The 12,036-nt window shown below is 36.8% G+C and overlaps 1 protein-coding gene across 17 annotated transcripts in view; it reads right to left on the minus strand.

The window, feature by feature from the left end:
- LOC135226765 (plasma membrane calcium-transporting ATPase 3-like) overlaps positions 1-12,036 on the minus strand; it is a 538,460-nt gene that overhangs the window by 320,202 nt on the left and 206,222 nt on the right. For 2 of the 17 annotated variants that reach the window (XM_064266531.1, XM_064266492.1), the window contains exon 1: positions 5,684-6,957. The exons of the other annotated variants lie outside the window; for them this stretch is intronic. The gene's annotated coding sequence lies outside the window, so the exon portion shown is untranslated. Of the gene's footprint in view, positions 1-5,683; positions 6,958-12,036 lie in introns of those variants that run through there. 17 annotated transcript variants of the gene reach the window in all.

A 12,036-nucleotide genomic window follows, 5' to 3' on the forward strand; every position in this document is an offset into this window, starting at 1 on the left:
GACGCTAATTTAAAAGGGAGGGAGGATAGGGACTCCCATAATAACCAAAAAAGAAAGATAAAAAAAAATAAAAAAATAAAAAAACTCGTAAGGGAATCTTAAAATAGGTAGATTCATTTAAATGTTTCTTCAACGCAACGGGATCGAAACGACTCAACATCTTCAATCTGGAGAGAGAGAGAGAGAGAGAGAGAGAGAGAGAGAGAGAGAGACTAAGTCTTCCCTAAGTGACAGAACCGCTTACTCTTAATGGACAGAGACGATTCCCGGAAGATGAGAAAACAAAAATGTTCCCGATTTATGAGGCGAGGAAGATGGAGAATAGAAAACTCCCAAGTTTACAATCTATATACAAAGCCCCTTTACTGATGCAAACTAGACCACTGCCAAGTGGGTCCCAGCGCGCCAACGCCCGCGCGCGCGCGAACACACACACACACACACAGAGATCAGCAGCATCCATTGTAATATCCATAGAAAAAGGAGAGAGAGAGAGAGAGAGAGAGAGAGAGAGAGAGAGAGAGAGAGAGAGAGAGAGAGGTGACCCCAGGAAGGATTTGGAACGAGTCCAAGATGAGTAAGACCCGGGTTACTAATGAGAGGAGAAGGCTTCGGATTCACTTTTGTCCTGAAGAGTAAATGTCGAGAGAGAGAGAGAGAGAGAGAGAGAGAGAGAGAGAGAGAGAGAGAGAGAGAGCATTCCATACAAGGACGGTTCGACTTCACGCACAATGATAATTGCAGGTGCTAATTATCATTGTAGGTACTAAACAGAAGAAATCAAGGTGGTGCTCGAACACCACAATTACTTCCAAAACAGTATCCGGCACAGCTCAAACAATTACTTAATACTGCTTACCACACTTGTTTGCAGAGCACGTTTTTTTTTCTCTTTAACAGCACACTTATTTTCTTAATGGAAAGTTGACTTTATTGCAGAGCCCGCTTACTTCCTTGCAAAGCTCTCTTTCTTAATGGAACATTCTCCTGATTGCATAGCGCGCGTACTTTTTTGCACACTAAATTTGCTTTCTTAGTTGGAAATTTACTTAATTACATAGCACATTTACTTAATTAAATTGCACACCACACTTTCGTTCTTTACGACACTTAATGTACCCTGCACTGACTTTCTTCCTTAAAACATTAACTTTCTTGCATAGCGGCCTTTCGTGCAGCAACATTTCGCTTTCTCACACAGCTTTCTTACTTACTTACTTACTTACTTACTAAACAACACAGCCACGTTTGTTGACCAGCACTTTGAAATAGAACCTACTTTCTAGCGCAGCACTGATCGTTCACCGCGCACACTTTCTCAAGTGCAAATCTGATCCGGGGACTGATGGGAATCTTCCGAGACATGTCTCAGAAATACTCTTAATATCGGCGCGGCTTTGAACTCGGCAGTCTGACGTACAACTCGACATTCAATAATTCGATATCAGTGCAAAACAGCTTTTCCACTTACGCACACAAATAAAAATACACATACAGACATGCAAAATCACTGCATAAAATGTACAAACACACCAGAATATGCTTATTCTGTCGACACCTTCTCGCTGTAGACTCTGTAAATCATGTTCTCATAAACTATTCACGAAACATCATTACGGGAATAAAACCACATCACCGTCTTTCCGTTAATACTATAGAGTTGAGCTCTCTCTCTCTCTCTCTCTCTCTCTCTCTCTCTCTCTCTCTCTCTCTCTCTCGTCATCTGTAATACTAGAGTTGTGCTCTCTCTCATATCACGTCTCCGTCATACTATACAGATGTGCGCTCTCTCTCTCTCTCTCTCTCTCTCTCTCTCTCTCTCTCTCTCTCTCTCTCTCATATCACATCGATTTACCCAATAGTCGTGCAGCCTGAGAAATGCGGTTTTTTTTCTCATCTTTTTCGTGAGGAAGGGGATATGTGAAGTACTAATAGAGTTAGGGAGCATTAGTGAGCGCTGGAAAGGTGAATAGACATAGTAGGCTTTTGCGAGAGGAAAGGCTGAGAGCGACCTATTCTGGTTGATTCGTCGAGCCGTTTTTTTTTTTCTCTCTTTTTTTTATTACACCTTCTCCCGTGGAATGGCTTCTAACTAAAGCCATTACAGTGTACGCTGCCTAATTCGTATACGAACTAAATTTTCACGGGAGACAAAAATGATACATCGATATTGTTCATACTTAAGCATGTGAGTCAAAGAGGTGACAGTATGATAGCACAACAATCAATGATTGTTAGTACTACTACTATTACTGATAACTATAGTGCTAAAAGACATATCATGACCGTCGTCGCATCCAAACGGGACATCTCTTACGATGATGACAGTTTGCAATATTGTTCCTTTATTTAACCAATGCAACTGATATCATCAAATACACACACACACACATATACATACATACATACATACATACATATATATATATATATATATATATATATATATATATGCTTACATATAATCAGCTGTACTGGTGAAATACAGGAACATTATTACAAACTGTCATCATCATAAAGTATGTATGTATGTATATATATATATATATATATATATATATATATATATATATACATACATAATATCAGCTGTACTGGTGAAATACAAGAACATTATTATTACAAACTGTCATCATCATAAAGTATGGATATGGATATATATTATATATGTGTGTGCGCGCGTGCGTGTTTGTGTACACATTATAAAAGCATACATACACTGCTGCTCATCAGGAACCCAATTCCCGCTAACCCCAGACCACTGAGGTTGGTACAATCTAAAGCAACGCTTACTTTCAATTTTCTCAACTTGAACTCAACACACACAACCCCTCCCCCTCCCCCTCCCTCTCCCCCTTTTACAATCACCCACCCGCTCCTTCCTTTTTTACCCAGAGCTGTGATGGGCAAGAACGCCAGCCATCCAATACACGAGAGAGAATACTTTCTGCTTTCACGTCAATAAACCCAGGCAGAAAATAGGTCTTAAAATACACAGGTTTCGATCGAGGTACTGGGAACTCTAACTTGTTCTAATTTATCACGAATTCTGCCTCAACAAAGCTAAATTGGCGATCATTCCAACTTTGGCTTTTCTAATTCCACACATTTTTATCTTGGGGATTTATATAGGAATCTTATTTATCACGAACCCTGTCTCAGCAAATTTAAGCTGACTATAATTCCGACTTTGGATTCTCTAATTCCAATTACTTTCATCTTACGCATTTAGTACGAATCTATTTTCCCACAACATTCTGTCCTAAACAAATTCGAGCTGGCGATAATTCCAACTCTGGATTCTCTAGTTACCAAGATTTTCAACGAAAGAATTTAATATACTAATCTAATTAACCACGATTTCTGTCTCCACAAATCTAAACTGGCGAGATTCCAATTCTGGATTCTCTAATTCCCAGGATTTTCAATATAGGGCTTTGTATATGACTTTAATTTCCCGCGAATTCAACCCAAACAAAACATGTTCTAAGAATTGTCCTAATTCCAAGTCTAACTCCAAAATAATAAAGCGAGAATCTAATATGGAAAGGTTCCGAGCCTATTCAGTCTCATTTCCAAGGATTTCTAATTTGAGACCCAATTCCCAAATTCCACGCTCGGAAAGCTAAATCCCCAAGGATATTAATTTACTGACCCAATTCTACGAAAATTCTAGCTATGGAACCTACTTGAAAGTAATTTTACCACCTTACGAGGATTAAATCTTCAAAAACATGATCTACTTAAGCCATAAAATTTACCCAAAGAATCTTATTCGCTAATCATTTTATCAGCCTTGTATATTTCCCCAAAATTCTAATAGGGAAATCTAATTCATAAATTCGTAGCCTGGAGACAGATTTCCCCATACCTTCTACATAAGAACCTAATTCAACAAAAAACCGAAATTTATGAATCTAATCATTAAAGAACTTTAATGTGGGAGTCTACTTCCCACTGTGACCTACCATACGATTTAAATTTTGGTTGGAATTTAACTTGGATATCTAATCCCCACAGAATCCTAATCAGGAATATAATTTGTCAAACAAAAGCTAAATGTTTTACATCGTACTTCGGACCTTCATTCCGAACATTATGTCGAAGTCTAATTCGTCGAGAAAACAAAGGAAGCTATTTTCCAAATACGTTAAAATAAATATAATTCTTAAAAGCGTATACGAATGAGAAGTCGACTTCATCCTAGAGATTCCACCTTGAGACCGACTGACACAATTTCCTTTGGGTTTCTTCCCCAACAGAACAATTCAAGTAATGTGGCGATTAGAAGCCACTCACATGACAGTATCAATGCAAGCGCTTTCCATAAAAGCGCACACACACACACACTACATATATAATTATATATACATACATATATTACATATATATATACATGAGAGAGAGAGAGAGAGAGAGAGAGAGTATATCTATGTATATATGTGTGCACGTTTACTTATACATATGTATTTATGATTATACATACATGCATATAATATATATATATATATATATATATATATATATATATATATATATATATATATATATATATAGAGAGAGAGAGAGAGAGAGAGAGAGAGAGAGAGAGAGAGAGAGAGAGAGAGAAATTTAATTAAAACCGGTCCAGGTCCACTTGTCTGAAGAAGGCACTTGGGGGAACACATGACATTCGCTTAATGACCTCTATACCGTTTCATAATTTATAATAATCAGTTATGACTCCATTTACCTTCAAAAAATGAATCGGTGAAACTACAACCATGAGATTCCATCACTCACGAATAGGCATCGTACCAACTTTTCCAGGCTTAGGATTATACCCTGACAGTCAAGACGAACGAGCTCTGATTATCAGCCAAAAGGGCCAAGCTATGTGTCGGTTTTCGTTGAAGATGGACGACTACCTTTAGCTAGTTTATTCAGTCGAGGGAAACTTGGACAATTTCACTTCCACGCACGAAAGAGATCTAAAGTAGTTCAATCGAAAATCATGCATGAATCGGCAACAGTCTTCAGGTCAAACCACTCCCATCATCAGAGCCTTACTGATCCCATAAAACTACTAAGGACATGAAAACATGAATTTTCCAAAACTCACACACTACAAAAAGTAGCTTAGATGCATCTCGCACTTATTGCATCTCCGCTAATCAAAAAAACGTGCAGACAGGTATCACATAAAATTCAATTCATAAAATATGGCAAAAGAAACAGTAAGATGTGTTATGTACTCTGTATTTGAAAGGGGGGATGGGGGAAATATCAGTACATGAGCCCATCAATATAGTGTAATGACATTCATGCAAACAAAACATGGATTTTTAAGTTTTTTTATTTTTTTTCTTATTTTCCTGGCGACTTATGGTACGAATCCCCACCCCCCCCCCTCAATTTCCCCTCTCAAGGACGGAAGGTTTTCTAATGATTTTTCTAAAGGTCGAGGGATAAACTCCTAACCCCAAAAAAATGGACTATCAGAGAGAGAGAGAGAGAGAGAGAGAGAAGAGAGAGGAGAGAGAGAGAGAGAGAGAGACGCGTCCCTCTGAAGTATCAATTATTACAGAAAACAATTACAATTGAACAGTGACAATGGAGGATTGTAATGAACCTATAGAGTATATACATAAAAAAAGATGATAAAGACCTAATAAAAAAAAAATCGAAGACGAACGTTATTTACCAAGAGAGGCGGTGGGCGTGGTTATACAGTAAGCCGTGTTGCCTTTTTCCCGAAAAAAAATCTGTCAGCGTCGACGGCGGAGGGGCGCGAGCGAGTGATTCAGGAGGGCACACTACTCCCTAGGGGGGCGCGGCACAGCCCACTGGCACTGACAAAAAAACACCCCTGCAGGAGGAGGCTGTGGGGAGAGAGAGAGACACACACACCAGGGCGACGATGACGGGGGCTGGAGAAGAAGGCAAGGCCAACAACACTAGGGCGCGGCCATGATTGCCTGCCCGCGCTATCAACAGCTGCTACAGGTCACGCTCGTAAGGGGGCGCTCGAGGTCAATTTTTTCGAGGGGGGAAGGGGAGGGGAGGGAGGTCCACTTGTACCACCACTAGCAGCAACAGCAGCAGTAGTAGTAGTAGTAGTAGTAACAGTAATAGTAGTAGCAGTGATGGTTAACAATAGCAGTAGCAGCAGCAACGATGTCACGCAACACAGACACACACACAGACACACGCACACTCGGGATCGGTCTTGTTATTCCTCTTCCTCTCGGCTCTCGTCTCCTGCTACTTCGTGTCTCCTTGCACCTTCTGGTGTCGTTCGGGGTTGGGTCCTCCTTCCTCCTTTCAGCCCTCTTCTACTTCTCCTCCTCCTCTTCTTCTTCTTCTGCTTCTTCCTCCTCCTCCTCTTCTTCTTCTTCTTCTACTTCTTCCGATTCTTGTCTCTCCTGGAAGGGTCAACAAGGCACCACCATCACAACTGTCCCTTTTCACGGATATACCTATCAATATTTATCAATCTTTCTATCTGTCTCTATCTATCTCTTTATCTCTCTATCTCTTTCTCTTTCTCTCTCTCTCTTCTCGGCCTCAATTTCCCCCTAACATCTCATTTTCCTTGGGAGAGGGCGAGAGCGAGAGAGGCTCCAAAGGGAAGAGAGAGGTCGGTTTTCACAGCTTATATAGAGACGCACACATTCACACACCACAGGTAGTAGTATAGTAGTAGTAGTAGTAGTAGTAGTAGTAGTAAGTAGTAAGTAGTAAGTAGCAGACTTAGAAGCAGCACGGGAGTTGAAATGCAGTAATGTTGAGTAGCGTTAAGCAGTTGTTAACTTAGGTGTTGTTGTAGTAATAGTAGTAGTAGTGGCAGCAGCAGCAGCAGTAGTAGTAGGTAGTAGTAGTAGTAGGTAGTAGTGGTAGTAGTAGTAGTAGTAGTAGTAGTGTGGGGGGCACCACCACAACACACGACAACGACGACTAAGTCCTTCACGTAGAGGCGACGCGGCGGCGTCTGCTCTCCAGCGGTGGCGATCAATAGCCGACCGGCCACGCTCTCTCTCACCGCCCTGTCGATCAATACTCCAACCCACCGCGCCCCGCATGCCCCGTCCGCTGCCGACGCCCCGAGCATGTGCACACACACACACGCTCCCCAGAGCATGTGCACTCATCATCATCATCATCATTATCATCGTCATCATCATCGTTGTGCCCCTGAAACATGTGCACACACGCACATCTTCATCATCATTATCATCATCATCCTCTCTCTCTCTCTCTCTCTCTCTCTCTCTCTCTCTCTCTCTCTAACTCGATATTCCAAATCAGCACTTTACAAAATGTGGGTTAAGCCAATCTCTCTCTCTCTCTCTCTCTCTTACGCACTCGCCGAGAAGAAAAAAATAACATCTCTAGCATCGAACAGGAAAAAAAAAAATAGTGTCCTACAAATTAAAACAAACACGAAATCTACCGTTCACAACAGCATTCGAGAAAGTAGGAGAAAAAATGAAAAAAAAAAATTAAAAAATAAATAAATAAGGGAAAAATTCAGGGTTCCCTTCGATCTAGTTTCCTTCGAAGCCAAATCTAATAGCAGTTCAAGTGCAAGGGGGGCGAGCATGCGCGCCTCCTCCTCCTCCTCCTCCTCCTCCTGCTATCTTCCCGAAAAGCCGTTATCGCTAAGGTCATCATCAAGCTTCGAGGTTTTAAAATGTCACAAAATGAAACTCTCTCTCTCTCTCTCTCTCTCTCTCTCTCTCTCTCTCTCTCTCTCTCTCTCTCTCAATGATGGATATGTAGATAGGGAGGTCAAAAATCAAGAAGAAGCAATTACCAAAAATAAAGAAAAATACGACCAATCTCTCTCTCTCTCTCTCTCTCTCTCTCTCTCTCTCTCTCTCTCTCTCTCTCTCTCTCATTGTAAATGGACAGACGGTGACAGATGCAAAGTAAAAATCAAACACACGAATGGCAAAAAAATTAAATTAAATCTCCGATTTAAATCTATCTCTCTCTCTCTCTCTCTCTCTCTCTCTCTCTCTCTCTCTCTCTCACCAATAGAAAGAACAGACGAACTGACGGATGGACGAATGAACACCCAAATGGCACAATAAAAATGTAAAAAAAAAGGAAAAAAAAATCTTTGACCGAATTCGTACATGATTGGCTCATATTGGGTTAGGGTTACACGGTGATTAAAGGTCATATGCTGAAGACAACGCACTCACACACAATGAAGCAAATTCAAAAACATGTACCCGTTTAAACAATGCCATGCTCTCAAGTACGAACCCCAATTCCTTTTTGTATACTCATAAATACTAGGGAATGTAAGCTCTTCATCAATTGCGAATACATAAATATACAGGCATGTCTAAGAGCATATATATGTATGTGTATATATATGTATGTTTATATATACATATACGTGTATATATATATATATATATATATATATATATATATATATATACACACATACATACACAATGTGTGTGTATGACATAATATATATATATATATATATATATATATATATATATATATATATGTATATGTATGTATAAAGTTAGGAACGTGATAAATCCATAAATAAAGATATAAGCCACTCCGTTTTTTATTTTCCCTCGTGGCTTATATCTTTATTTAATATATATATAGTGTGTGTGTGTGTGCGTGTGTAACATCTACGATTAGCTTTAAATAAACATCGAGAGACTTTCATGGAAATCTTATGATTTTCTTATTTTCCAGGTAGAAAAAAACCAAGGGGCATTAAGGAAAAAAGCTTGTAAGTTATTAGTAAAACAAAGTATAATATCCAAATAGTAAGCGAACCTGAATAAGACTTTACTACACGAGATAACGAATTAAGGAAAAAATATTCAAGCAATCTATAAATTATAAATATGTATCGGAACCAAATTCCACCTGAAGCACACTTCCAAAAGACGGCGCTCGACGTCGGAGGGAGAAGAAACATGGATGGTTGAGCCATCGGCAAAGGCACGAAGTTCCAAAGGCAGACTAAAGAGGATCTCTAATAAAGAGGAAGAGAAAAAAAGCGTCAGGTGGGAGGGAGAACGAAAACCCTGATATGAGAGAGAGAGAGAGAGAGAGAGAGAGAGAGAGAGAGAGAGAGAGAGAGAGACGGGAAAAGCAGAAGTTACCCCGTCAAACTGAACGGATCTAAAGCGATTAGACAGAAATCAAGAAATGAATTCAAGCGAATGCTCGGTCGTCTGTCTGTCTGTCTGTCTGTCTACACGACTGCCACAAAAAACGCCACGAACACATGGAACATTTTGTCCGAAGCGGCCCAAAGGCGTTCTTTATTTCACTTGTTAAGTTTTCTCTGTCTTCACACATGGGTATTCCATTCAGCGGGAAATTCTTCAATAAATAAAGTCTCCCGCTTGTTACATATTATTTCGCCATTTACTTATAATAATAATAATAATAATAATAATAATAATAATAATAATAATAATAATAATAATAGTAAGAAAAGTGATGGACTCCTAAGGAGGCAGGATGCAACCCGGAACCCCACACTATAAATACCACCCAGTCGAATTGGAGGAATGTGATAGAGCAAAAAAAAAAAAAAAAAAAATATAGATATATCTATAATATATATATATATATAATATATAGATATAATATAATCATCAAAAACAATATATATATATATAATATCTATATATATATATAATATATATATATATAATAATAACATAATAATAATAATAATATAATCATTATTATTTTATTCATTATTATTATTATTATTATTAGTATTATTTCGCCATTTAGATCAATCGTATAACAAAAAAAATAATAATTACTATTATTACCGTTTCTTCGCCATTCAGATAAATAATAATACTAAAAATTTCTTGCCCATTTAGATGAATAATAATAATAATAATAATAATAATAATAATAACATCATCATCATGTGACGTAGCTTAGAGGGATAGTGCAAGGTTCGTATTCGCTAAATCCGTGGTTGTATCGAGGCCTGCCCCTCCCCTCCACACACAACACACACACACACACAAAAGAGTATCAGAGCTATGAATAAGTACAAGAATCAGTGGATGCCTCAAGAATTCCTGACAACCGGAAGTTCTCTAACGTTTCTGCCGCCGCAATTTTTCTAAAGTTGAATAACAAGTGAAATCAATACAATGTTACATTCTGAGAATATATACATATATATATATATATATATATATATATATATATATATATATATAGATATATATATATATATATATATATATATATATATATATATATATATATATATATATATATATATCTATATATATGATATATATATATATATATATATATATATATATATATATATATATATAAATATTATATATATATATATATATATATATAAATATATATACATATATATATATATATATATATATATATATATATATAGTGTGTGTGTAAATAAATTCTTCTAAAACAGATACGTCTTAAGTATAAAAGGCCAATTAAAACAGTCTGGTCTAATGCTAAGGACTATATTTCAGTGGACTGAAACGGTTGGGAGACAGACCACCGAAATATAGTCCTTGGCTTTAAACCAGAGACCTTTAATAGGCTTTTATACTTTATATATATATATATATATATATATATATATATATATAATATATATATTATTATTTTATTATTATTATTATTATTATTATTATTATTATTATTTCGCCATTTAGATCAATCGTATAACAAAAATAATAATTACTATTATTACCGTTTCTTCGCCATTCAGATAAATAATAATACTAAAAAATTTCTTGCCCATTTAGATGGATCATAATAATAATAATAATAATAATAATAATAATAATAATAATAATAATAATATCATCATCATGTGACGTAGCTTAGAGGGATAGTGCAAGGTTCGTATTCGCTAAATCCGTGGTTTTATCAAGGCCTGCCCCTCCCCTACACACACACACTCACATACACACACACACACACACAAAAGAGAATCACAGCTATGAATAAGTACAAGAATCAGTTGAGGTGGAGAAATGGGGCAGGGCATCTACCGGATGCCTCAAGAATTCCTGACAACCGGAAGTTCTCTAACGTTTCTGCCGCCGCAATTTTTCTTAAGTTGAATAACAAGTGAAAACAAGACAAGGTTACATTCTGAGAATATATATATATAATATATGTATATATATATATATATATATTATATAATAATATATATATATATCTATATATATATAATATATATATATATGATATATATATATATTTTATATATATATATATATATGATATATATGTTTAAATAAAAATATTAATTATATATAATATTAATTATATATTATATATAATATATATTATATATATGTATATAAAACTATTATATATAATGTGTGTGTAAATAAATTCTTCTAAAACAGATACGTCTCAAGTATAAAAGGCCAATTAAAACAGTCTGGTAAAAGCTAAGGACTATATTACGGTGGACTGAAAAGGGTGGGAGCCAGTCCACCGAAATATAGTCCTTGGCTTTAAACCAGAGACCTTTAATAGGCTTTTATACTATATGTATATATATATATATATATATATATATATATATATATATATATATATAATATATTATTTATAATTCTAACAAGAATTTCTAGCGAAGATTTAAACACGCAGCGAAATTTCATTATGTTTGAAGGAAGCTTTAAAATGTAAGACGAGGATTGAAACTTGTTCCATTAACAAAAACTCGGCAGCAGCTCTGGACTCCTAATGTTGACCTAAAAGTGGAAGCGCTTCCTGACAGCGTTTCACTCCGCTACGAGACCTCACGGACTCAAGCAGTCTAAAGCACATTATGAAAAGTGCGCCGCCCTACCGAGGCTTGCAACATACCCTGGCTATCCGGTGCAGTCAGCAATTGCTTATGGAGGCCGCAGGTTGATACGTTTGTCAAGGGGCTCCACTTTCTCGTATCGCGAGTGTCATTCAAAAAATAAATTAATTTGACTCATGAATTTCGACTCATGTTGTATGGATGAAAAAATA

Source organism: Macrobrachium nipponense, chromosome 20 (genome assembly GCF_015104395.2).
Source record: "Macrobrachium nipponense isolate FS-2020 chromosome 20, ASM1510439v2, whole genome shotgun sequence".
NCBI lineage: Eukaryota > Metazoa > Arthropoda > Malacostraca > Decapoda > Palaemonidae > Macrobrachium > Macrobrachium nipponense.